At 59.4% G+C, this 27,598-nt stretch overlaps 2 long non-coding RNA genes across 2 annotated transcripts; one reads left to right on the top strand and one right to left on the bottom strand.

Annotated features, from left to right (window-relative positions):
- On the bottom strand, window positions 1–13,753 carry LOC139044903 (uncharacterized). Its single transcript, XR_011502384.1, has 3 exons — window positions 13,617–13,753; window positions 13,127–13,245; window positions 1–12,832 (listed from the first exon to the last, which is right to left on the bottom strand). It is a non-coding gene; the product is annotated as an uncharacterized lncRNA (long non-coding RNA).
- LOC123284824 (uncharacterized) lies at window positions 13,237–27,589 on the top strand. Its single transcript, XR_006526217.2, has 4 exons — window positions 13,237–13,843; window positions 14,560–14,644; window positions 20,936–21,108; window positions 25,279–27,589. It is a non-coding gene; the product is annotated as an uncharacterized lncRNA (long non-coding RNA).
- Window positions 27,590–27,598: the final 9 nt, after the last annotated feature.

Below are 27,598 nucleotides of genomic sequence, written 5' to 3'. Positions count from 1 at the left end.
CCTCCTCCACACCACCCAGCCCCTCCTCCACACCACAGGCCCCTCCCCCACACCACCTGCTCTCTCCTCTTGCACAACCAACGGTTTATTCAACAAATACCAAATAAGCATTTGCCCTGGGCTGGTCTCTGAGCAACTGAGTCATTAAGGGTGCGATGTGGGGCCCTTTTGAGACCACCCAGCAGAGGGCTGGCTCCTGTGGGTGCTCACTGCTGCAGCTCCTCACCTCTCTCTGACTGGCTCAGGTGCTATGGGGACAGAAGCCGGGGACACCAAGCGTGAACCCAGGGTGGCACCCATAGAGCAGTAGGCAACACGCTTGTCACCACTGTGATTGCCTGGCACTTCCAATGGAGCAGACCACAGCACTTGAACCAGGACGGCCGAAGGAGGCTGTTCCTGAGCACACAGCTCCCCTGGATTGTGCAGTGCCCGTCCTGCACAGCTGCACCGTGGCTCTAGCCCTCCAGCCCAGGCGGTCTCTGTAACAGCCCGTGAGAAAGACAAATATATGGCTGACCTCGGGTGAGAAGCCAGGCTTGCTGCTGCCTCAGGACCCCCCCACCCCCAGCCTTGAGGGGCACAGAGAGCACTTCTCATGCCAAAGCTCAGGGGGCCCCTTTCCTAAACTCTCCTCCTGGTGGTCCTGGGGCTCCAGGAATGTGGGCTGTCATTCTCCTCCTGTCGATAGGGCCAGCCCTCGGACCTGTAGCCTCAGGGGATGCATGGCCTGCGGCCTGTCCAAGGCAGCTGATGCTCCCCAGACACAGGACTCTCCATCCCTGACCACCGAAATCCAGGTGAGTGGAGCCGCCCCATGAGGTCACGGCTGTCCCGTTTATCAGCCGGACTGAGAGTCAGGCCCAACCCCCAAGGCATGCAGGGGAGTTGGCAGGGCCAGCCTCTGAGAATGCCAGGCCGCCAGGGTGAGCGTCTGGGGCAGAGGCCTCCTGGCCAACTCTAACAACACGCTCCGTTGGCAGATTCTCTGCCTCCCGCCAGGTGGCCCATTAACCACCTCAGATGCCACTAGAGCTGTGTCCAGAGCTGGGCTGCGCCAGGCGGGTCTGCCACTTGTTGAGCACTGACTGTATGCTGACACAGTGCCAGGCCCCTCATAAAAGTGACCTGTTGAATGTCCTCACTCCCCGAATTTCAGTGAGACACCTCAGCAAGGTCACGAGATTCATCCCAGGTCGCGTGACAACAAGGCCGGGCCCACCTGTCCTAGAGGCAACAGCGCACAGATCTGCTGCCTCGGGTCCCCTCATCTGCCACCTGGGCAGACATGCCGGGTCTGCAGCCCCCAGCCCAGGGCCTGCCCAGGAAGGAGCCAAGGATGGAGGGGAGGAAGCCGGGCTGAGCAGGGACCGGAGAGACAGGGGCCCAGTGCAGGGCGCCTTGGGTCTCGCCTTCCTCCCTGGCGCGGAGGACCGGTGCTGAGCAGGCAGGTGCGGTCCACTCCCAGGGAGCCTGGAGAGGCAGACGGCCGCACTCGGCAGGACGGGGAACTGTGGGGAGCATCACTTCCCAGCTAGGCTAGCCTTCGGGTCCTCTTAACAAGGCAATTTTGTAAAAACTTGATTAAGCAGCAATGACGACGGTATGTCCACTCAGACCAGGTGTCCGGGCGTCTCCTCCTGGCCTCCCTTCTCCCTCCAGCTGCTCACGTTCTTACTGAGCATCCCTCTGCTCCGCTCCCCACAGCCCCTCTGTTCAGACCTCCTCCTTCCTGCCCAGACTCTCAGGGGTTCCGGTCCAACACAAACCTGAGCCCATCTCCCCTGCAAAGTCTTCCCAAGGCCCCCGCTGCCCTCAGGTGGAAGCCTAAACCCATGGCCTCCCCCCACGGTGCCAGCGGCCCCTCTGCAGACGGCAAGGCCTCTGTACAGCTGTTCCCTCTGCCTGGAATGCCCTTCCCGCCACCCCCCGGAGGACCCGCCCTCATCGCCCTGGATCCTCGAGGAAGCAGCTCTCTGACTCCCCTCCTCTGCCCGTCTGGTGCCAGGCGCTGTGCGAGGCCCATGCAGGTGCTCCACGAACGCCAGCAGGCGGGGTTTCAGGAGCTCTGGCAGGCTCGGGGGCCCTTGTGAGGGACTCAACTGGAATTTCACAACTTGTTAACCTTTGCGTAAACTTCCCGCCGGCGCAGGGCAGATGGCTGTGTTTCCCAGCTGAAACCAGGACATTGTGGCAGTCTTAGTTTCAACAAGCACATAATAAGCCTCAAGAACGCAGGGTCACACAGACGTGCCAGGCAGGTGCTCCCCTTTCTCCTCCACGGAGCATCTCACCAGCCGCAGGGCTGGTCCGCAGACCCGTGCGCATGGCTCTCAGCTGCCTTTGCCATGCGCCAGGCGCTGAACGCCCATTTCCCAGCCTCCCTCTCCGCTGGGATGGCCATGTGTTATGGGCTGAGTTGAGTCCCCCAAAATCCATACGCTGAAGCCCTAATTCCAGCAGCTCAGAATGTGACTCTATTTGGAGATACAGTCTTTAAAGAGGTAAAATGAGGTCTCTAGGGCGGCCCTCATCCAGTCTGACTGGGGTCCTTATGAGAAGAGGGGATCAGGACACATACACACAGAGGGACGACCAGGTGAGGACACAGGGAGAAGACAGACATCAACAAGCCAAGGGGAGAGGCCTCAGAAGGAACCGATGCTGCCCACACCTGGATCTTGGATGTCCAGCCTCCAGGGCAGGGAGCATAGATTCCAGGCTGGCTCCTGGCTTCCGCGGCCCCAGCAAATTTGTGCTCTGTGCAGCTGAGGTCTGGGCAGCGAGGTGTAAACTGAAGTTTGGGGATGGGGTTTCTGGGAAGGCGTTAGGAAAGCGACAGCCTCTGCTGGGAGCCCCTTTGCCCTCCCTCGCTGCCTGCCTGGAAAGACAACACCCATTCTGAGACCGTGGGGAAGCCAGGGATGGTGATGAGAAAAACATGGAGGCAGCAGGGTCCTTGAACGGCTGGCTGGGCTCCGGCTCCTCATTGGTGGGATGCACCCCCACCTGCTTCAGCCACTGCCCAGCGGGTTTCCTGCTCCTCACAGCATCCTTGGGGGACCAGCGCCTGCTCTCGTTCTGTGCACTCTTCCCACAGCCCCTCCATCCCTCCCTCGTAAGGGGCCGGCTGCTTCTCCACGCTCACATCAAACCACCCGTCCATCTGTCTCACCCACACTGCAGACCCACGGCCGCAAAAGCAGCCGGTCCCGAAGACGCTGCGAGCAGACCCTCCTCCTTCTCGCACATTGTTGGCAACCGCTTCTGCCGAGCTGACGTGTTTGTGCTAACTGTTTAGAGAGGGCAGTATTGACAGCGTGTCTGGGCCGTGACATTCCTTCATCCTGCCTCGCGCCTGACTGCCCCGTTCTTGGCTCTGGGCACGTGGCCTCGAATGCTTGTCATTGGAACCCCAGTTCCTTTCTGTGTGGTCAGAGGTGAGTCTCTGGCCCTCTCTGGGCCTCAGTCTCTCCATATACAAAATCGTGGGAGAGCCAGACTTCCAAAGGCCCGTGCAGCTCCGACACTCAGGGCGTGCGTGAGTGGGCGCGGTGGGCTGAGCAGCTCCTGGGCGCAGTCTGAGCAGGGCGTTATTTGTCTCGTGCCTGCTTTCCAAGGCCTTGGGGGAGCCCCCCTTCCCCAGCCTCTGGCATCATGGGTGGATTTGTGACTGTCACTTTCAGCCATTGGAATTCATCCCAGGTTCATTTTTAATCTCGAGCTTGTTTTCAGCTTCATCGCCTCCCCTGTGCTCCAGGCCAGCCTGAGCCGGGTCTGGCTGCCAGGAGCGCGAGGCAGGGTGTGAGCTGGCTCTGACAGGCTCATCAGCTGCTGCCCTGCTTGGCGGGTCAGGGAACAGAGGGAGGGAGGAGGGAGAATACTGTTACTCTACCACCACCGGCTTCTCTCTCTGCCAGCTGCCCCTGCTTCTGCGGCGAACTCTACTGCCATCCTCAAAGCCCTCTGGGTGGCGAGCGTTGGAAAATGACACCTCCAAGGCGTGTGTGTGGGTCCTCGGGGTGGGAGCCGTATGGGGCCTGGCCCCTGTGCCTGAGGGTCTGACTCAGGCTGATCTCTCCCCCCTCTCAGCCTCTTGCTGCTGGGGTCCTCTCTCCCAGGCCACGGTCCCCTGGGTGGGCACTGCAGATGGATCGCTAGCTACATATGTGATGACCCCTGGACCGCAGGAAGCTCATAGCGTTCATGGTGATGGGAGTGCAGGCTGCTCCTGGCCCCTCCCACCCGGGCCCCCAAATTCTCCTCCTCCAGCCTCTGCTCCTGGAGGGCCCGGGGTGGCGGGGACCGCCCGAGCAGACAGCAGCCTGGCAGAGAAGGCCCTCTCCCCTTCAGCTCAGCAGGCGTCCTGGGGGACGGGGAGCCCCTCGGGTGAGGCAGAGCCGCAGCCTTCTTCCCAGGACGCACAGTGCCCGACTGCAAAGTACCCTCCCCTCCCTCCCCACCGTGCTCCTCAAAGTGTAACAGCCACACCGCCGGGCACGGGACGGTCCGCTCCAGCACCGCACCGCTGGCCCCACCCTGGGAGCCAGGGGCCCGCTTTCCCGCCCCTCTCGTCCCATTCCACCCACGAGCGGCCGCTCAGCTCAGACTCATTTTGCCTGTTTCCGCTTTGCTGTCAGTGGGAACACGCAGTGTGTCTCTGTGTCCAGCGCCTTTCGCTCGGCCTTGCGTCTGAGAATCACCCTGTGACGTGTGTGGTTGCAGAGCATCCAGTCTCGTGCTGGTAGCTCTCCGTCCTGCGGCTGGACCGAGGCCTGTCCAGGCTCCTGTGGATGGGGACCTCGGCCGTGTCCACTCGGGGCTGTTGGAGCAGAGCTGCTGTGAACGTGGGGTGCGGGGGCGCCCGCTGCACTGTCTGCGGGGTGCGCCCAAGATGGCCACGGGTGCAGTGTTGGCAGATGACCAGTGGGTTTCCGCTCCCACCGCCTCACCCACACCGTCCCCCATCTTTCCGCATCACCTGCTCTGGGCATGCGGAGGTCGTGCTGTGGTTTTAGCCTGCAGTTCCTGGTAACTGATGAGGGCACGTGCTGGTGGCCATTTGGTGTTTTCATTCCCGGGGTGCCTCTGCCCCATTTCCTATTTGAACCCGAAGCGCTTTGGTCCCACCACCCGCACCGCCATTTCCCTGCTGACGCTGACCCTGCAGAGGGGCCTCGCCCGTTTTTACTGTTTACTGAGGATTCAAGGAGGCACTCCTGCTCTGGGACCCATCTCCTGAACATCCTAGGGCAGGGTGTGGACCAGGTCAGGAAGCACGGCGTTCTTCTGAGCACCAGATCCAGCCGCTGCCTGCCCCGGGGCCCATCTCCTGAAGATCCTGGGCAAAGTGTGGACCAGGTCACGGAGCGCCGCCTTCCTCTGAGCACCAGGTCCAGCCGCCGCCTGCCCCGGGGCCCATCTCCTGAAGATCCTGGGCAGAGTGTGGACCAGGTCACGGAGCGCCGCGTTCCTCTGAGCACCAGGTCCAGCCGCCTGCCCCGGGGCCCATCTCCTGGTCCCCCTCCCTCTCCTGACCCTGCCACTGCGTCTGCCCCCTGGCAGTGGGTTTCTGTCCCTCCTGGGAACCCCCAGATCCTGGCACAGCTGGGGGCCTCCCTCGTGGTGGAGGTGGCACCACCTCACTGTCCCTCTGCGTGGAGCCTCCATCGACCTCCCCCAGGGACTCAGTTTCCCCATCTACTAAAAGTGAGTTTGAACTCAAAGCTCTCCATGGGCTTCCAGCTGAGAGCATTTCCCTCGGTTAAGGGTCCTCTTTAAAAATCATAAAGACATACAAAATTCTAAAATCAAAGAAGAGAATCACCCGCTCACCCCTAGACAATAAACGCTTCGTTTGGGGTGTTAATTCCAGACCTGGTCCTGGAGGGACTTTTCTGAGCATATTGCACCACCAACGCTCATACCATTCTTCTTCTTGTTTCTTCTGTTAATATTCGACTGGAAGTGTTTTCCATGGCACCATTCGGTCTCACTCCATCTTTTTAAATGGCTGCGTGATATTCGTTCAGACAAGCTGGACCGAGGTTTCCTTGGCCACTTCCCTGTGGTTGTGATGCGGGCTCGGTGAGTCGAGGACTCGAAAGAAAGAGTTCTTGGACTCTCAAGGTCTGGTAGTAGTGCTCTTTTATTCAGAGAATAGTGTGGAGTAGCATGGGGACAGGACCCGTGGGCAGGAAAAGCTGCAGACATGGGTTGAGGGTAGGGCTAAATTTAAGGCATAGGTATGTGAGTTATCTGTTTACAAGACAAAGGAAAGAATATGTAAAAAAAAAAGTTGTTAAAATGGTCTCAGCACAGGTGGGGTCTGGCTATTGGGTGGTCCTACAACTCTAGATAAGAATCAGACCGGATTAAGTCAGGATGTCTTATGCCTCCCGGAGGATGTTGGTGGTGGGGGGAGTCAGCTACATGAGGTTACCAGACAAGCACAATAAACAAGGGCAAGATCACTATGCAGACTTAATCCTTGCCGTCCCCATTAAGAGTTTCTAGAGATAAGGTCATCCCGCCTTCCTGCTGGTACACAGAGGGAGACACCCCCACAGATGGAGACTTCCTTCACAAATGCACACGTCTCTCATCAAAGGGCAAGTAAATTCCAGTTTTCAGAGCCTCCTTCCTGTCTGCAGTTTTTAAAAGTAACCAGCCCAAAATAATCCTCATCAGTTGGACATGAAGTCTGCATTCTATGACAAACGGCACAGCGTGCGTGGCCCGGCCCCTGTATTGGAGATTATTTCTTTAGGAGATGCTCCCAGAACAGGAATTTCTGGGTCGAGGTCCGCGTGCATTTTTGTTGTTTAATGGCTGATTTGTTTGTTTTTCAAACTCGATATCCCAGTTACAAAGCCAACAGTGGGCACGGCTGCTGCCAGCTCACCCCCAGCTGGGGCACCGCTCTTCCAGGACATTTTAATTCAATAGGTGGAAAGAGACCCCCTGTGGTTTTAACTTGCCTCCTGTTTCCTGGCAGGCTGCCTGCGACAGCTCAGGGGAGGCGGGCTGAAAGGAGGTTTTATTCCCTGCTCCTCCCTGTGGCGCCAAGGCCAGGATGAGAGGGAAGGGCCACATGGACTCGGAGGATGCTGGGCAGGCACCAGGAGCCCTGGTTCCTGTCTCACCCGCCCAGGGGCTGTAGTCAGACCCGAAGAACCGTAGCTTATCCCTCCTCATCCTCTACAGGGAAGGGTGCATCCTTGGGATCCCCCAACAGACACCCAGGGGTCACCCTCGGCCCCCTGGAACCTGGCCATGTCAAGGTCCTGGGGTGCTCCCTCCCTCTGGAGTCCCTCCTCTCCACGCCCACTGACACACCTCTCTGAGCCAGCATCCCTCAACCCTGGGTGAGAGGGCGCCGCCTCTCTGTGCTCCCTGTCGCTCTGGGGGCTAAGTGGAAGCTCCTCAGACTGGCATTCAGGGCCCAACTCACGTTGGTCTCCATGGACCTCCCCCTGGTCCCCCTCCCCTCGCCTGCCTGGCCACCTCACTGCCTCAGGCCACTCACCTCGCCCTCGCCCACCTGAGGTTGGACCCCCGAGGCTCTCACTGCAGCCCCTTCTCACGTCCTCAAGTCCTCGCTGGGAGGGGGGTGGGGGCGGGGTGGCGGTGAGGGAGGCGGGGGCGGCATCTTCATGTCGAGCCCTCCCGGGCTGCCTCTTCTGGGTTCCGGCAACTGACACAAACTTGTGGCAGCTCATTCTCCTCGTCTGTAAAGTGGGGCCACATCGTCTACACAGTGGGCGCCTGGGAGGACTTGAGAGGATGCAGGCCAGCTCCTGTCCGATGTTCAGTGAGTGGGAACTGTCATGCTGCTGCTGTTGTCACCATCATACAGTGTCACAGTGAGGAGGACAGACCATCTGGGAATTGGGGTGCACAGAGGACGGGCCCCATGTCCTGCAGACGCCCAGCCTGGCCCGGCCACAGGGCTCATGGGAGCTGCAGAGAGAGCTGGCCCGAGGGCTCGTTGCAGGGTCTGGTCTGGTCACAGCGGAGGAGGCGGAAGCTCCTGCTGGCCGGAGGCTGCAGCCTGAAGGGGCGGGGCTGTCCTCGGTCCCGCTGCTGACCCTGGATGGGCGGGCAGCTTAGCCCAGCCTGTGTGTGGAACGGCTGTGGCCTGCCCTGCCCCAGTGGACTGTTTGGGGGCCTGGCCCTGAGTGTATAAGCCGGGCAAGTAGCATCAGAAGTTTCTCCAAAGCATCCATTCTCTCTTGGCCTTGCAGCTGTTTTTCCTTAAAAAGAAAAACAAAGTAAAACCAAAACAATGAAGCGGGGTTTCGCGGGCACGCTTGCCAGGCCGCTGTCAGATATGTGAACAACACGAACAGCTGTGCTGGAAAATGTCAGCTTAAAAGAGCCCTGGCCCCCCTGGCTTGAATTTGCTGTGTAAAGGGCCAAGCACCGTCCTCCCACAATCCCGTCAGGCCCTCCGAGGACAGAGGGGCAGCTGGGCCTTCTGCTCAGAGCCTTTGCACAGGCTGTTCCCTCTGCCTCCAACACCATTCCTGTCATTGTCTGCCTAGCAGCTTCTCTTCTGGGGGCCGTTCCCAGACCAGGCCCCCCTCTCTGCCTCCCACCCGCCTCTGCAACCCAGTGGCCTTCTTCTGTTCATGCACGTCCTCTCTTAAAGGTGTGGGCTGGGCCACAGCTCTGTGGGTCTCTAGAGCTGGCACATATGACCAGTGTCGGTTAATCCTCGTTGGAGGAAGGCCCCAGTGGACCGGGTGCCTGCTGGCTCCTGAGCACCGCTGCCGTCACCGGGCCCGGCCCTCTGCAGAAGCTCCTCTGACGCTGCGTCTGATCGGTGGGGAGATGTGGTGTCCTTCCTGAGCGCCTGCGGGTGAGAGTCGCTGCACTGCACTGTCTCTGAGTGTGTACCACCGGCCAACTCAGCCAAGCCACACCTCCTCCAGGGAGCTCTCCCCAGCCCCTGGGTGGCATCCCCTCCATTGGTGCACCCCGTTCTCTGATCATTCTCCATATAACACCTAAGAAACAGTAAATGAGTAAATACACAGGACGCCAGACAGTGGTAAGTGCTGTGGGGAGATAAAGACGGGGGCCAGGCTGAGGGGAGCAACGGCAGAAGCAAAGAAATGATTGGAGGCTCCCACGGGGACCTGCCGGCGGATGTGGCTCGGAGCAGCAGAGGTGGTGAGAAGGTTCTGGAGCTGCTGGGGGTGGCACCTTCAGGACGTGCTAGTGATTGCATGTGACACTCAGGGGACCGAGTGACAGCTGGTGCAGGCTGTTCCCCCTGAGCAGGTAGGAGGCCGGGGGACGGTCTCCAGGGTGGAGACCCTGCGGGGGACACAGGACTTTGGAGCGGGGGAGCCGATAGGCAGGGCTGGCTTCAGAGGGAGCACACTCTGCCATCTGTAAGCCTGGTGACCTGGGACAAGTGACGGGTCCCTGCCTCCCGGCCTCCCAACTGAGCAGTGGAAACACAGCCCCGCTGAGGGCCTGGGAGAGGAGACCCTGCACGTGGAGGCTGCCACCCAAGGATCCCGCTGCTATTCCCGTGAAGGCTGCTACCTGGTCCTGTCCCGGGCACCCGCGTCCTCTTGCTCCCAGGGGTCATTTAGGGTCACCCAGCTCTGGCACCATTGGCCACACTTGCTCCTGCATGCCCCCCGTGCCTGTGGTTTCACTGGCTAGCAGCCCCAGCCTGTGGCCCCACATCCCCTGTCCTGGGGACACCTCCACGTGGATGGGTCAGCCCCTTGCCCCAGCTTGTGAAGGAAGAGACGGCCGTGAGGGGTGCCCTGAGCAGGGGGTGCCATGAGGAGAGGCGCCCCCTACATGGAGGGCAGGCTGGGAGGAACCTCGGTCTCCGCAGGGCCTGAGCTCCTCCCCGTGAGCTGAGCCTGGGTGCAGCCCTCAGCGGTCAGAACCCAGGCCGCCTTTCACTTCTCGCCAACGTCCTTCGTTTGGCTCCTTCTAGAGACAAAGGAAACCTCTCACTTGGTTTGGGCATCCTTTGGGTCTGTGAGGACCTTGTGTCTGGTCCTGTGGGCGGGCGCTGGGTCCAGCAGGCCCTGCCTCCTCACATCGCACCCCTGCCCCAGAACCTGCTCCAGCCCCATCCTCGAGGGTCCCCATCTCCTTTCTCCCTGCCCGGCCCGCCCCCTGCCCCTCCTTTCCGAGGCGGTCTCAGCCTGGGGGCTGCTCCCTGGGCCTCTCCCCCACCACCTTGCCCCTTCTGCCCTCTGAGCTGAACTCAGCTGGCCCTTCTCTCTAACATCTGTTTAACAAACACACCCAGGGCGCGTGCTTGGTGCCAGGCTCCGTTGTGAGCGCCCTGCGGACAGTAACTTCCTTCATCCTGCTTATTCACCCCTTCTTAGAAGTGGAAACTGAAAGCACAGAGAGGACAGGTCGCTTGCCCAGGGTCACACAGCCATCAGGGTGGAGTCGGGATTCAGACGGACGCCTGGCTCTCACATCTGCGCGGCCTTCTGTCCTGGCCATCCCACCCTGTCTTCCCGCGGCCCCAGGCAAGACTGTGTCTGAGCATCACAGGCCCACAGCAGAGTCGGGGCTCGTCACAGCGTGTGAGGCATGGGAGGCCCTCCTGTGGGGTGACGTCCCTTAGGTACAACTCTCCCCAGTTTTCAGGAGAGGAAGCTGAGGCCCAGATGTTTGGTGAGTCCACTGTGTGTCTGTAGAGGCCGCGTCCAGACAAGCTGGTGGCCCTCCTGAGCCCCGGCCGGCCTGGCCACGGCTAGGGAGGGGGTCACTCGATCAGCTTCCCTGGGCCTCCTCACCTGAAGGTGACACCCTACGTTGCTTGACTGGGGTGAGAATTCCCTCCTACAAGCCAGAGTGCTCTGAACTTTAAACTCTCTGGGTATCTGCTCGAACGCAGGTCCCGAAACAGTGGATCTGGTGGTGCAGCTGGCGACTGATGTTTCCAACCAGCTCCCGAGTGAGCCAAAGGCTGCCCGGCCGCGGCCCACATTGAATAGCCAGGCCCGGCTATAAACGGGACTGGGCTCGCCGAGCCCCCGAGTCAGACCCTCCACCTGCAGTACTGCCCAGGGCTCGGGGACATGCAGGGCTTGGGGCCAATTTAGGGACTCGACAACCCTTAGTGTTGGCCTGGGGACTCACAGGAGAAAGCAGTGTCCACAGCTGGGGTCAGAATTGCAGAATTTGCCAGTAATTTGGAGGAAACTAGCCCAAAGCCAGAGGACAGATGTGGTCCATGAGCGTGATTCTCCACAAGCCCCCCTCCCGCCCCCCACCATTGAGGGGTTGTTTGTTCCCACCCTTGGGGCAGAGGGACCAGAACGTTGCATTTTCTCAGAGCACAAAAGCGTGCGGGCCTCACTCGTGTGTTTCAAATGGGGAAATGGTGTCAGTGTTGGCTTGACTTCTGGTGGCGGAAGCTGAGGACAGAATCCCAGCAGAGAGTGAGGGCTGGCCGGGCCAGCTCGCAGCGCTGAGCACCAGCGGGTCCCCAGGCTGTGTCCACGGCTCTGCCCTCCAGGGTCTCCAGTTAGGATCCGAGGGGAGGTGAGACCAGGGCGTAGAGGATGCCCTGCCCGCACGGTGGCGCCGAGTGTCTTCCTCCCGGCTGTGATGGGCAGGTGGACGTGGCCACAGAGCAGGGAGCCCCACACTGACCTGGCGGCCTCCGAGATCTCCCCTCTCCACCAGGGAACGCAGGGCCCTGGGGCCTCGTTCCACCTCCCGCCTCCTCATCCTCAGGAAGCAGGGTCTCCATGTGCGCCCACCTGGGGCTGCTGTCTGAGCTCTGCCTTCTCCACGGCTCACAGGAAAGCTCTGTTTCTCTCTAAATCAGAGCTGGATGCAAATGTCACCTAAGGAGTTAAACAAGTCCCAAGGCTTTTTATAAAAACAGCAGTCTCCTGCCACCCACCGGCTCCAATTATTCTTCCCCAGAGGCAACTGCTTCCTTTTTTGTTTTTTAACTAATTCTTTTGGTATTTCTGTTGTATTGCCGTTTCTTGCTTTTCCAGCTTAGTCAGTATCTCCTGACTTCCGTTAGGGAGGAGCAGTGTTCACTTTCCTCATCGCCTGCCCCACCCACACCCGCTTTCCACAGCCCCCACCTTCTCACGGGCCTGGAGGCTGAAATCCAGGACCGAGGTGCGGGCACCTTCCGTGTGTGGTGAGACTGGCTTCCTGGTTCACGGAGGGTGTCTTCTCACCATCTCACACAGGGAATGGACAAGGGAGCTCCCTGGGGCCTCTTTATAAGGGCACTGATCCCATCATGGGGACTCCCCCCTCATGACCTACTCACCTCCCCAAGGCCTCACCTCCTAACACTGTCACATCAGGGGTTAGGTTTCAACACGTGAATTTAGGGGCACAAACATGCAGTCTGTCACACCGAGTATAGAATTCCAGTTTGGAAATCATTTTCCTATAGAAAAAGCTAAGCAGAGGCCACTTTTGCAGGAATTGTTCCATCGTCTTCCAGTGGCTCCCACAGCCATCGTCGAGTCCAAAGCCGCCCTGATTCCTTCTATGTGACCTTTCCCCCGTGTGTCACCCATGCAGAAATCAAGATAGTTGTCGAGCGGCCTCCTTTGGCCCTCACTCCTGTGTCCTTCCCAGAGGGACAAGCGAGTCGTGGTTTCACCTCTGGTCTTCGGAGGTGGACGACAAGGTCCCAGAGTCACCTCAGGAGCGAGTCGCAGCCTTGTTTCTCCTCAGATCCCTCTAGAAGGGCGCCGCTGGGGCATCACGCCGTCAGGGGGTGAATCTCGTCGTCACAGCTCTTAGGGCTGTTCCGTGGGTGCTGTGAGGACCGGCTGCAGAGCGCAGAGCAGAGGGCCTGGCGGACAGGGGGCCGGTGGTGGGCGAGCCTCCAGCACCACCGTCCCCGGCACAGGGCCCCTGCGCCCTCCCATCCACAAGTGGAGTGGGGGGCTCTTCCCAGACACCCTGGCCCTGGCTGCCCCTGCGTCAGCCCCTCCCAGGTTTCCGTGGCCCCCTCAGCTAGCGAGCACTGACTGTGTGCATCTCTTCCCAACTTGAGGTAGAGTGGGGGGCACACACGGCCCCAGAGGCCCCAGAGGCTGCGGGTGAGCCCCAAGGGAAGCAGACGCTGTCCCCTCGTCCTGTCTACCTTGGGTGGAACAGGAGGGCCTTGGCTGTGAGCACGGGTTACAAGATCAAAATCACAGGGCTGCCTTCACAGTGTGTAAACCACGGTCAGGGTCTTGGTTTGGGCCTCAGTTTCCACATCTGTGAAATGGGGAGGAGAGAGCTAATTTGCATGTTAAAGCAATGCGAGATGTGGTTTGATGAGCACTTCGTAGCACATAGTAGGTCCTCAAATTTGCTGTCAGACTGTCTGCCACAGAGCCGGGGGCCCTTGTTGGGCCCAGGCACTGGAGGCACGTGGGCCCTCTTGAGGCTCCACCTGGGGAGGCCCAGGCTTGTCTCCAGGGAGCAAAGCGGATACTGACGCAGCCCCCTCCGCCCCAGCCTGGGGACCACAGCATTCTGGGACATGGGGACTGCGCCAGGACGGGCCGCCAGCTCCCTCTGCTTCTCGTTAGGACTTGTCACCTCCCCCGCCCGGCCCCTCCCTGTTGGGCAGCAGCACTCCTCACCGTCCTCCTGGGACCATCACGGCCCAGAAAGTCCTGTCAGCTCAGCAGGGTCAAGCCAGGGAAGCTGCGCCTTCCAGAAAGGAGGGGGAAGAGGCCGAGCCTGGACTCTGGACCCGTGAGCCAGGCCCGAGCTGAGCCGCAGATGCTGTCCAGCCACCTGAACCAGGTGGCCTGCGAGCCTTCCATCTGTGAGCAGAGACCGGGTCAGAAGTCTCTCCTGCAGGCAGGTGAGCGTGGCTGGGGAGGGGGTACCCCAGCAGAGACAGGTAGGGCCTGGAATGCCGGGATAAGGAGCTGGCCCTTCCCCTGAGGGCCCGGGGGCCACCTCAGGGCAGGCACTTCCTGCAGGGGCTTGAGGGGGCGGGCCGTGTCCAGAATGATTTCTGGGTGACCGGGATGGGGCAGGGGGCAAGGATGGGTGGAGGTATCTAGGAGGTCACTGGGTACTCAGCCAGGTGCCGGGGCGAGGGCTCCCTCTGTGTGCCCAAGGCCCGTCTCGGATGCTCCCCCGCTCCTCCCAGATCGCACCTCTCTGGTCTCCATCCTCGGGGTTCTTCCCTTCCTGGGCGGTCCATGGCCTAAGTGACAGGTCCTCCGTGATTTGCAGGAGTTAGGGGAGGTTTCCAGCGCCCCGAGCGCCCCTTCACGAACGTGATTCGCCAGGAGGGCAGTGTTCTCGGTGACGGCGGTGCCCTGGGCTTGGGGCACGCTGCTGGGTGAGGTGGGCACCCGAGGCTCTGCCTGGCGGGATCAGGGCCCACTCCTCCAGCAGGCACGGCACGCTCAGGCCACTGGGTTCCTAGGGGCCCTAAAGATGTGTGATTTTAATTTCTTTTAACATCAGAAGAAAAAGTGAAGCTAATAATAGGAATGTTTAGTAATGAGTCAGCCTCCACGGCCCTGGGAGCTCCCGGTTGGTGCTGAGCGAGAGCTTCTGTCCCAGGTACCTGCACGGTGGCCAGCGCTGGGCAGGGTGTGTGAACGGTGCTGAGCGGTGCCCCTGGGGACGCGGGACGTCACGCACCTGGGTGAGTCGGCTGCTCCCTTCCTTCTCACCGCACCGTGTCAGCCCAGCTGAGGCCCGGAGTCTTCCCGGGGCAGCTCCCGGGCTCTGACAGCCGAGGCGAGAGGCGGCTTTGTCGTCCAGGCCGCGAACACAGGCCCCGAGGTCCTGCTGAAGTGGACTAGGAGTTCTGGTCCCTTTGTCCGGACGTAGGAGGCTCAGAGTCTGCGTGCACGTGGCGTCAGCGAGCAGCTGGAGGAGGCTCCCTGGCGAGCTGGGAGGGAGCCACCGTGCCTTCCGTCTTCCCGGGACTTGGACTGCACAGGGGTGTGTGTGTGTGTGAGTGTGAGTTGAATGGGTGTGAATGTGTGAGTCTGATGTGTGTGAGCGTGAGTTCAGTGGGGTGGGTGTGTCACACACGGTGATGACTCCCAGATCCTCCCGTCCCTCTCCCGGGGCTGCAGGTCAGTCCAGGCCACAGGACGCATTCCTGGTCACCGTCATTCCCGCTGAACCTGCTTTAGTGTCCCCTTCTTTAGAACAGGGGGGTTGACATCTCTGTGATCTGGTCCTCTGGGCGCCCACGGGGAGACCGAGGCCCCGGGTCCTCAGCTCTGACCACCCCCCGCCCCGCCTCCCTCTGAGGCCCTCGGGTGCCCGGTCTGTGGGTCTGAGGAGAGTGGCAGCCGTGACTTCTGCACAGTTTGCTGGGGGCCAGGTGGCTCAAGCCCACAGCAGCGCCCCGTATTTGCAAGTGACCGAGTGTCACCTCTGTGCTGTCCAGAGTCTTTTGCAGACATGCTGGCCAACGACTGAGGTCTCCCTGCCGTGACCTCCCCACCAGGCCTGCCTGCCAGGGCCCCAGGGCCTCCGGGGGCTGCCCTCTCTGCCCAGGGGTCGTCTGACCGTGGGACTGCGTGTGACCCTCCACACAACTCTGGCTCTGGGTGATTTTCTGTACACAAGTGATGCCCTCTGTCCCTGTGACCTCATCTTTCTGCAGCTCCCCCAAACTGTCCAGCTGGCAGGACCCCAGGAGGGCCATTGGGGCCTGAGGACTGTCCACCCACTTCCCTCAGATCCTGGGCAGTAGGCCAGCCTGGGCTTGTGTCTCCCACTGCACAGGAGAGGGCTGTGGTCCCCAGTGGAGCGGGGGCTGGGCCAGCCACCTGGTGCCTCCACGGGCTCCTGCCGTGCTGAGCGTCTCCCCAGAGGCCTGTGTCTGACCGCCCAGCTCCCCCTCTGTGCCCACATCATGTGGGCACTAGACGGGACCGGACACAGACACTACCTCACCAGCCCGGGCCTGCCAGCTGTGGGACCACGGCCATGGCTAGCCGGCCAGTCTAGGAGAGGGGACAGAAGTTCCCGAGTTTGCCTCAAGCAGGCCGTGGACCCAGGTGGGTGCGTACCGTGCGAGGCTCTGGCTCCTCCTGGGGTGGCGGGCTTGCTGCGTTCACCGGGCAGAGCAGGGAGGCGTCTCTGCTGGGAGCCAGGCGCTGTGGACGACCCTTGACCCCTTGGCCGGTGGTCTCAGAAACCCTTCATAATGACTCTGAGAGGTAGAGACCCCTGTGCCCATTTGACAGGTGGGGCCCGAGAGGTAAAGTGACTAATTCAGGGTCTTACAGCTGGGGGGTCAGGAGGAGTCAAGGCGCCAGAGCCAGGCCTGTCTGGCTCCAGAGCACTTCCCCCAGGCCACATGGCCCTTCTAAGGACAGGAAGGCCCGACGGGCTCCTGGAATCTCACCAATGAGCCTCTGGCTGGGTGCGGAGCTGGGTGGAACCTTCCCACGGTGAGGAGGGTAAGAGGCCGCCCTGGGGCTGTTGCTGTTCTGTCCCGGAGGCTGGGCCACCTTTGGCCCCCTTCTCCTCCAAGAACATGATGTAGGGGCCTCAGGGAGCCTTGGGCAGAAAAGGTTCGGACCCTGTTTGGGGGTCCGAACCTGGGGACCCAGGGAGCGCCATCTCCATGTGGCCAGCTCTGAAGCAGTGGTGTCCCCATTTGTCCTCTCATGGCCTCCAAGCCAGCACCATCCTGAGTCCGGGCTGGCGTGCAGGCAGGGCTCACTGGGGAGACTTGACCCCGACTCGGGCAGGGTACGGCCTGGGCTCAGTGACAGGAAGGACAGGAAGGGATGGGTGGAATCATGAACTGACTCTGGCAAGAGCACATTTAACCAGGTTCGCTTGTTGGACTAGATGACGGGCAGAGCCAGTCCACTTGGGTAGAAGTCAGGTGGGACCAATGCAGCCCTTCCCAGCCTTGGCACCTGGACATGGGGGCTGCGTAATCCTCCATGCTGGGGCCGTCCTGGGCGCTGCGGATGCTGAGCAGCACCCCTGGCCTCTGCCCACTGATGCCAGCAGCACCCTCTCACTGGGACAATCAGAATGTCAGTGGACATTGCCAGATGTCGCCTGGGGCAACGTTGCCTGGGTGGACAGCCACTGGACTAGAGGTTACCCATGGACATTCCTGGGGACCTGAGACTGTTCTCTTTCAAAGCTGGGGGTGGGCACAAGGTATGTTCACGTTGTGGAAATTCACAAGCTATACATTTATGATACTCTCTGTTCTGTATGTGCGTTATAGCCAGCCAAAATTTTATTTAATAAGTTCATTAAAAAAGTTCAAAAAAGGGGCCAGCCCAGTGGCATAGTGGTTAAGTTCGTGTGCTCCGCTTCAGAGGCCTGGGGTTCGTGTGTTCAGATCCTGGGCGCAGACCTACACACGGCTCATCAGAACCATGCTCTGACAGCATCTCACATACAAAGAGGAAGGCTGGCACACATGTTAGCTCAGCAACAATCTTCCTCAGGCAAAAAGAGGAAGATTGGCAACAGATGTTAGCTCATGGCCAGTCTTCCTCACCAGAAAAAAAAAAAAAAAGCATGAAAATAGGATGAAGGACATATCTAAGTTTTCCGGGTCTTCATCAACAGTGAACTCTGAGGGTGTCAACAATGGGATAGAGTCTCAAAAAACCCCCAAAGGAATCAGTCTGAGGCTGCTTTGAAAAAATAGAGAGGTAGGCCAAGGAAAGGCCAGCTGTGAACTCAGCCTGATGGTCAAGCGTTGGTGGATGGGGTTCCCATCGTGACCCCGCACTTTTAGGAGATTCCTGTGCTCTGAGTCTCCCAGGGCCGAGCACACAGTAGGTCTCGGGACCACACTGAGCGTGTGCAGCCTGCACAGTGATAGGGACAGCCAAGTGTGTGCGAGGCGTTTTCTGAGCTTTTCCCTGAACTGCTCCCATGCTCCAGGGAACAGAAGACAAGCGTTTCTGCATTGTTGTTTGGACAGTTAACAGCAAACCTGGACGTGCCCTAGAGGGGCCATGATGGGAGACGGCAGGCACGTGATCGCGTCTCTGCAGATTGGAAAGTTAGGCAGGAATTAACCTCTGTGCTTGGAGAAAGGTTTCATGTTGCACAGTGTGAAGTGGGGAAGCAGGGCTGACATTTACCGACGGCAGGACCTCAATGCCACAAGACACACACAGAAAAGAGACGGGAACATCCAAGAACTAAATGCACACAGAGCTCCCCCATGTTCACGGACAGGAAGCCTCGGTGCTGGCAAGACGTCAGTTTCCTGACGTGATCTGCAGACTCAAAGCGCCCATCAGAAGCCCAGCAAGTGATTCTGTGTCTGTCGATCAGAGGCTGGAGGGCGCTCACCCCAACGCCGGCAGACGCTGTGGCTGCGTGCTGACATTACCGATGATTTTAATTTTTTTCTTCGTGTCTTTATGCAATGAACATATTACTTTGAGCATTAGAAAAGGGAAATAAACTGGTTTTTAAGGACAAATGAAGGAAGAGGAAGAGCAAGCAGAGGGGCCGGGCGGATGAGTTCAGCAGCACAGTCTCTTTGGAGTCGGCTGGAGGGGGCCCAGGGGTATCACTGGCCCTCCCTGGTGCCTGGCAGCCCCTCCTGTCTGAGGACTCGGATGGGAGATAGTCCGGCAGCGAGGTCAGCTCGGGGTTGGCTGGGAATCTGGGCCCCTCTGCATTGCAGTCTGCAGGGGGAGGCCTGGGAAGCAGCCAGTTTCTACGGTCTGGATGGGCCGAGAGGGGATTGTTTCTCCAGCTGGGGTCCTTTCTTTTAAAAGGCCTTTAAAACAAATGATGGAGCCGATACTGTGAGAAACCCAACCGCAGTTCCTCATGGTCAAGCTCCGTCCACAGAGCCTGCAGCAGAAAGGCCCCGAGGAGGCCCCAGGGCAGTTGCAGCCTTGCTCCTCACACTCTGCTCAGCCTTCACAGCCTGGCTCTGGCGCCATCCCCTCCAGGAGGGCCCCCTGATTTCCTGGGCCCACAGTGCTCCCTCTCTCTCCTGCAGTCCTAATGCACTTGACCTGCCCCATCCCGAGTCCTGGAGCTCTCTCTCCCTTGGCGAAGGCTGCCCTTAGGAAGCCTCAGCAGAGGAGAGGGGAGGGGAGGGAGCGTCAAGGAGTGGGTCCCGGCTGTGGGCACCTGGGGCTCCATCCCAGTGGGGCTCCCTGGGAAAATACATGGAGCCCACCTCGAGTGGCCCCACCAAGGCACGAGGAAGCTGACGCCATCCACAAGTGGCGATCCCTGGCTCCCCGAGGGCCGCTCCTGGGCGTTGCCTCCCCGGCACGTGGGACCTGCCCTGGGCACTGGCTGGCATGTCGCAGGCTGGTCCTTTGGCCTGATAGCGCCACAGGCAGACACATAGAGCAGCCCCTGGCTGGAGTGACGGACAGTCGGCAGGTAAGCTGGCTGGGGGCGGCGCTGCCACCCCACCTGCTCTTGTGTCCTCGGCTGGCTGGGGCCTCTGAGGCTGCACCCCCACGGCCTGCACGGAAGGAGTGTTGGATGCACAGCACGTGGCCGGGATCCAGGGAGGCCGCCCGGCCCATCCCGGAGCCCTCTCTCCTCGGGCCCAGAGCAAGTATGCGGGAGCTTTGATGAAGAAAACAGGGAGCAAGGAGGGTCCGTGCCAGCTCTGACCCAGTCCTGGAGGCATGACAACGTATTCTTTCACTCAACAAGTATTTATCGTCCGCCCCGTATCTGCCTGGCCCTGAGCCTGAGCCTGCACGGAGGCTGGGAGAGGCTCAGAGACCCCGACCCAAAAGCGGGACCCTCAGACCCTATAAAACAGGCAGAGGCTCAGGGTGGGCCTGGGCCGTGGCTTTGCAGGCAGCGTGCGTGGCGCTCACGGCCTGCCTGGAATCAGACAGACCCAGGCTCACAGTGCAGCTCCGCCACCTTCGTGCTGTGTGGCCTGGGCACACCCCTTCACCTCTCTGAGCGTGTCTCCTCATCTGCAAAAGTGGGAAAAAGAGTCACTTACAGGGTCATCAGAGGGTGGATGACAGCCCGAACATCAAGTGCTCAGAGCCGTGCTGTCCCGGTGGTGAGTGGTCAACACGGTGTCACTATGGTAACAGGCTCCCAGCCCAGAATTTGCATCTGAGAGCAAAGGATGCTACGTGCCCACTCCTTCTGAAGGAAGAGCCAGCACTTCTCTGAGGGGTGATTGAGAGGTGATGGAGGGGTGACCGACTGAGGGTTGACTGAGGGACACCTGAGGGGTGCTGGACACACCACCTGTACTCATCACCCGCCTTTGATGGATGTGATCCAGAGACTAGAGGGAGGATGGTTAGGAGAGAGCTGGCCTGGAGCTGTGCATCTTCATCCCCAGGTGGGAGGAGAGGGGTGTGCAGCCCCCAGGCCCGGGGAGGAGCTTGGCGAGAACGGCCCGCTTGCAGAGAGCTGGTCCCCCCGAGCCCGCTGGAGGCTGGAGGACACTAAGATGGGCCCTGGAAAAGTCTGAAGGCCCGAGGCGTGCAGGGAGGTGGGATAGGGGCCCTGGGGCTCATAGAGCGCAGTGGGCAGAGTGCCCTGGTTCCAGGGTAGCCACCACAGGGGCCTGCCCAAGCGTCTTCCTGCCGGGGAAGGAGCTGCAGGGAGAGCATCCGGGTGGGCGGCCTGCAGACCACGAGTGGGGAGGCGACAACAGTGCTCCTGAGGTCATCCTTCCCGACGGCAGGATCTGAGCTTGGCCCAGCGAGGGTCTCGGGAGCTGCGGCCTGCAGGATGCTCCCGTGAGCGTGTGGCTTTCTCCAGGGCCGGTTTCCAGGAGCCGAGCTGCTGGGTCAGAGGACGCAGCATTTAAACCTCTAACGGATGCACGGAGCCAAGTGGCCTGCCAGAAGGTCACCCCCCGCGGGGTGGGAGTGGCCCGTGTCCCCATGCCCAGGCCTCCTCTAAGCTTTGCCCGGTGACAGTAGAATGGCATCTAGTGGCTATTGTCCCTCACCGTCCCCCATGCCAGGCCTGCCCGCTGCACTGCATGTTCAAGACCAGCTGTGACCATCCTCGGAGCTTCATGGGAAGCGCGCGCCGGAACCACTTTCCTCAGAGGAGCTGTGTGGACCTCCTCCTCGGCCTGCCTGTCGCACATCCTTACAGCCCTCAGGGACAGATATTATTATCCCCATCTTACAGGTGAGGAAACCGAGGCTCGGAGGCGGGTCACTCACCCAAGGCCACACAGCCTGGTGCAGGCCTGACATCAGTTCAGCTGAGCTGATGGCGCTGCAGACGCAATAGCTGGCGTGGGCTGGGCCACACCGCACGCAGCCGGCGCTGGGCTGGGGGTGTTGCCTCCTTCTGGGGACCACCACCTACGGGCTGGGCCGTGAGAGCAAGTTCTCTGGCGTCTCGTAGCTCCAGTTTCTTCTGGAAAGACTGGATGAGATGCTGTGCACTGAGTGGTTAGCACGCGGCTAGAGACCTAGTCTACGTAACACCGCAGAGCAAAGTACAGAAGCCGTTGTCTGTCCTGGGCCTCTTTGTGGGGAAGATGCCTCAACACGAGTTGGGAAGGGCCTTCAGGGCCGGGCTGTCTGCGGGGCCCGGTGCCACGGGGGGACTCTGTGAGACAGGACAAGGGATTTGCTGCCCTCGGGGAGACCTGGGAGAGAAGGGAGTAGTGTGCAGAGAGGAGGCGGAATGGGGTCAAAGGGGAAGGGGGCCCTCCAGCGAAGGCAGGGGTTCCAGGGGAGCCCACCCTCCTGTGGCACAGCAGGGATCTTCGAGGGGGTTACTGCAAGGCTGTGCTGCGCCTCCCCTCCCTTGCTCCCCACAAAGAAGATGGTGATGGTAATGATGATGGTGGTGGAGGTGATGCTGCTGCTATTGATGGTGATGGTGATGGTGACGGTGGTGATGGTGATGGTGGTGATGGTGACGGTGATGGTGGTGATGGTGATGGTGGTGATGATGGTGATGGTGATGATGGAGATGGTGATGATGGTGATGGTGGTGATGATGGCGATGGTGATGATGGCGATGGTGATGGTGGTGATGGTGATGGTGATGGTGGTGATGATGGTGATGGTGACGGTGGTGATGGTGACGGTGGTGATGGTGATGGTGATGGTGGTGACGGTGGTGATGGTGACGGTGGTGATGGTGATGGTGATGGTGGTGATGGTGATGGTGGTGATGATGGTGATAGTGATGGTGGTGATGGTGATGGTGGTGATGGTGATGGTGGTGATGATGGTGATGGTGACGGTGGTGATGGTGACGGTGATGATGGTGATGGTGATGGTGGTGATGGTGATGGTGATGGTGGTGATGATGGTGATGGTGATGGTGGTGATGGTGATGGTGGTGATGGTGATGGTGGTGATGGTGATGGTGGTGGTGGTGATGGTGATGGTGATGGTGGTGATGATGGTGATGGTGACGGTGGTGATGGTGATGGTGGTGATGGTGATGGTGATGGTGGTGATGATGGTGATGGTGATGGTGGTGATGGTGATGGTGACGGTGGTGATGGTGATTGTGATGGTGGTGATGGTGATGGTGATGGTGGTGATGATAGTGATTGTGATGGTGGTGATGGTGATGGTGATGGTGGTGATGATGGTGATGGTGACGGTGGTGATGGTGATGGTGGTGATGGTGATGGTGCTGGTGGTGATGATGGTGATGGTGACGGTGGTGATGGTGATGGTGGTGATGGTGATGGTGATGGTGGTGATGATGGTGATGGTGACGGTGGTGATGGTGACGGTGGTGATGGTGACGGTGATGGTGGTGATGATGGTGATTGTGACGGTGGTGATGGTGATGGTGATGGTGGTGATGATGGTGATGGTGACGGTGATGATGGTGATGGTGGTGATGGAGGTGATGGTGATGGTGATGGTGATGGTGACGGTGGTGATGGTGATGGTGGTGATGGTGGTGATGGTGATGGTGATGATGGTGATGGTGGTGATGGTGATGGTGATGGTGATGGTGGTGATGATGGTGATGGTGACGGTGATGATGGTGATGGTGGTGATGGTGGTGGTGATGATGGTGATGTGGTGATGGTGGTGATGGTGGTGATGGTGATGATGATGACGGTGATGGTGGTGATGGTGACGGTGGTGATGGTGATGGTGGTGATGATGGTGATGGTGATGGTGATGATGGTGGTGATGGTGATGGTGGTGATGGTGTTGGTGATGATGGTGATGGTGGTGATGGTGGTGATGGTGATGATGATGATGGTGGTGATGGTGATGATGGTGATGATGACGATGGTGGTGATGGTGATGATATGATGGTGATGATGCTGTTGATGGCGGTGGTGATGCTCCTGCTGTGATGATGATGGTGATAGTGATGGTGTGATGCTGCTGATGATAGTGAAGATGATGATGATGATATAGTGGTGATGCTGATGATGGAAAAATTTGGTGATGGTGATGGTTATGATGGGGATGAGGAGGAGAAGGAGGATTATGATGGTGGTGATGCTGACAATGATGGTGATGATGGGGATGGTGATGATGATGAAGCCTGCCAATATTTTGGGATCACTTATTAAGTGCCAGGCAGAGTTTTAATTTCGCTTGACCTGGATTATCCCACGTAATCCTAACGAAACCTCTGGAATACACACCGTTACTGTTCCCAGCATGAGTCCCATGCCCAGGTTGCTCCAGGTGAAAGAGCTGCTCATGTGGGCACGGGAGTCCAAGGGCAGCAAGAGAGGGGGTGCCTGGATATGCTGAACCTCACAACCACCCCTATGGGCAAGGTTCGCTGTTCAGCTTCCTAGGTGCTAAAACTGAGGCCCAGGGAGGGAGAGCGACTTGCCTGAGGTCACACAGCTGGGGATGACAGAGACAAGGGGGGAGCTCAGGTAGGCTGGAACTCAAAGCTTTCACTAAGAATCTAGGCCAAGTGCTAGGAAGGGGAGGATGACTCAGCCAGGCCTGGTCCTGTCCTCAAGGAGCTCACAGTCTCATGGGAGAGACAGGCAGGTGAGCTGATGGCAAGAGAGGAGCAAGGAGACCACTCCAGCCAAAGGTCAGGAGGGCTTCCCAGAGGAGGCAACATGTGGGCCGGGGGAGAAAGGAAAAAAGCTCAGACGGCGGGCCCAGGAAGGCCAGCAGGCAGGGTCTAGTAGGGGCTCCCCTCAGCAGAGGCCCCGGCCTGAGCCCCCAAACCTGCAGCTGGCTATGCAGAGCACCCGCCTCGGCAGCCTCCTCTCCCAGAGCTATTTTTAGACCCGATTCAGCTCTAAACGCAAGCACACTGTCAAGACGGCGGCCAATTTGGACCCCGTCCCTGAGCAGGCCCTCTCTGGAACCCAGAATAGAAAATAGCTCCACTTGTGGATGACATGGACTGCTGGCGGAGCCCTCGTCTTTCCGTGGACCGAGGCCAGATCACGGCTTAGCCTTTGGAGGACCCGACACATGGATGCTCCCTACCCAAATACAGGATAAAAATGCGTGCAGAATTGTGTTGCACTTAATCTCATAAAAAGGCAGTTTTCTCTGGGGCAGACCACAGTGCCAGCAGACCGCAGAGAGAGCGTGCAGGGGCCCACTCACTCATGTGAGTGTGCTCGACGCGGTTTCTCCTGGTTATCAATACTTTTCTAAGGTGGAAAGCCACTGGATGTGGGAGCTGACCATCTCAGTGATACAAAAATCGTCACAGCCCCAAGTTATTTATCCCACGCTCACAGGTGCCGGCGCCATGCCGAGTAATTTACCTGCTTCCTCTCTCAATCCACATAACCACCCCACGAGATGGACACATTGTTATCCCATTTCACAGATAAGAAAATTGAGGCCCAGAGAGGTAAGTCATTTGCTCCACCAGCCAGTAAGTAGGAGGTTTGGGATTGGAATTTAAGTCTGTCGAACCCCAGAGACCACAGGCTTGATTTCTCCATGACGCTGTTTCTCTGTCTTGGGTCACTCCCTCTTCCCCTTCATCCCCAAAGGCCAGCTCAGAGGTCACCTCCTCCAGGAAGCGTGTCCTCTTGCCAGGCCAGGTTGGATGCTTTTTCTCTCAGAGCAGTGGCCACACTGGGACACGTTCTCCACCAGCCCGAGAGCCCCTTGAGGCCGAGGACCGTGTGCGGTCACCTCTGTTACATCCCACCGGCCCAACAGCTCACTCAGGAGAGGTTTGGGGATGTGTGAACGAGTGAAGCTTTTCTAAAGGGAGAGAAACTGAGGCCCAAGGGAGGGCCGGCAGGCGGGACAGTGTACTGGTCAGGGTCCCAGAGTCCAGGGTCAGAGTGACCTGGATTGAATTCACACCGGCCAGGTTTTAGACCCCTGCTGAGGAGCCCGAGTTCTTTGTGCACATTAGGAGGACGGACGTGCCCCCGGCCCCGGTTACCGGAGCGTCAGGCTGAAGACCAGGCAGCTCGCGGCCTCGGCCCACAGCTTGTGCCGGTCAGGGATCCGCAAAGGACTGCTCCTGTCGCTATCAAACCCAGACCCCAATTCCGCACCAACTGAGGGAAAAACCGACCGATCTCCTTGTTTCATCTACATAAAGGCTGTGCCCACGTGCCCAGTGGGCGATTTTTTTTCACTTTTTAAAACTGGGGTAAAATACACATAAGATAAAATTTACCACCTTAACTGTATTTCTGTGTCCCGTTCAGCCGCATTAAGTACATTCGCATTGCTGTGCACCCGTCACCCCATCCATCCCCATAACTCTTTCACTTTCCCAAACGGAAACTCCGTCCCCATCAAACATGAGCTCCTCCTTCCTCTCCCCAGCCCCTGACGCCCGTCGTCCTGCCGTCCGTCTCTGCATTGGACCCCTCTGGGGACCTCATGTCAGTGGAATTCTGTGGGCTTTGTCCTTCTGTGACTGGCTCCCGTCCCTGAGCACAGTGTCCTCCAGGCCCATCCTGGAGGCAGGTGACCAGATCCCTTCCCCTTGAAGGCTGAGCGCGGCTCCGTGTCTTCTTGTGTATCCGTTCCTCCATCGAGGGGCACGTGAGTTGTTTCCAGGATGCAATTTCATGCGTCTGTCATGGACTCTATCAGCTGACCAGGGGGAAATCTGTGAAAAGGTTGTGACGAGTGACTTCAGAGAGTCAGTAACCTTGCTGAGCACCTGCCCTGGGGGCACGTGCGCCCTCAGAGCTGCATGCACTGCACAGATGGAGGCCCAGCGGAGGCAACTGCGTGCAAGTCCTGGGCGTGCATGTGTGCACAGACTCACACAGGCGCACGGACGTGGGTGGAGCGTGCACAGGTGTCTACGTAAGTGGACACACGCAGCCGGACAGATGGGTGGGCGAGCTCGGCAGCTGCTGGGGGCGCCAGGCCACAGGACGTGTTGCAGCTCCGCTGGGGAGGAAGCATCAAGAAAATCGTGTGTGGCGGAGCTCTCCGAGGGCAGACCCACGTGTGTGGAAGGAAGCCGCTGTGCCCGTGCTGGGGGAGTGAGAGCCTCGAGGGCAGGGGGGCGAAGTCCTCTACAGGGCCAGGTGGGAAGGGTTCTAGACCTCGCAGGCCACTTACGGCCTCCACCAGTGCTCCCGCTCCTCCTCCTGCTTCTTCTTCCTCCTCCTGCTCCTCTTCCTCCTTCTCTTCCTCCTCCTGCTCCTTCTTTCTCATCTTCCTCCTCTTTCCTCCTCCTCCAAAACAACAAATACATAGAGAGCTTAAAAGCCTCCAGAGAGAAAGACCACTGACCCTCAGAGGAGCAACCACCACACTGAGAACCCGCGGCCCCACGGCACCGACAGAGCCCACAGCACAGCCGACTGTGTGCGCCACGCCTCAGGGCCGGGGCTGCCCACGGAGTGTGGGGGGATCCGTGTGTTTAAAACAAGCAGCTCTGAAAGAACGCGTCGAATGCTATTGCGCGGCAGGCCCCGGGGAGGTTCATAGTTTAATTATATTTCCTGTTCTTTGCTGTCTGCTTGAAATATTTCATAATTTGAAATTTTTCAAGTTAAAAATATGAGCAAAGCAAAAAGTTTTAAAACGTAGGTTTTAAGGGCTGCCACATCCCTAACCGACGGCAGCAGCTCCTGTGTCTGTCTGTCCCGGGATGCGTCAGTGTGCCGTGGATGGGCGGGTGCCCACACACCAGCCTCCTCATCACCATCCCAGGCACGCTGGCCGTGACCTGTCACTCCGCCCTCACCCAGGACACATGGGAGGTGGTGCATCCTGGAGGACCCTGGGCCGGTGACAAGGGTGGAGGATAAAGGCCCACCTCGGCCCCTCGGGTGGGCGGGGCGGCCCAGTGTCTGGCCCATCTCCCAGGGCTCCGGGCCATGGTGCCCAGGGCCGCAGCAGGAGCAGGCCCACTGGCCCTCGGCGGGCTCTGTGTCCCATCTCAGTGCCCCGTGGCAGCAGGGCCCTGGGGGTCGCAGCCCGTGAAACCAGCAGCCCCCTGCCTGTCTCAGGGTCAGGCTCCGGGTGCAGACACGTGGAGGCAGGTGGAGGATAAACGCCACCAGGAGGCACCTAGCCCTCACCGTCCCCAGGTCTCTGCACAAAATTCCACGAGACGGTATTTGTGTCCACACCTGTTCAGGCAACAGGAACTTCAGTGCCGGCATCTGACAAGTGCGTCAGTACTGACGAGGATAAGCAGGAAAAGAGCGTCACAGGGGGATGGAACTCAGAGGGGACAGAACACCAAGGGACGGGAC

This window comes from Equus asinus, chromosome 3 (assembly GCF_041296235.1).
Source record: "Equus asinus isolate D_3611 breed Donkey chromosome 3, EquAss-T2T_v2, whole genome shotgun sequence".
In the NCBI taxonomy this organism is placed as follows: Eukaryota; Metazoa; Chordata; class Mammalia; order Perissodactyla; family Equidae; genus Equus; species Equus asinus.
Note: the sequence above shows the minus strand (reverse complement) of the source record. Positions and strands in the feature narration are given on the sequence as shown.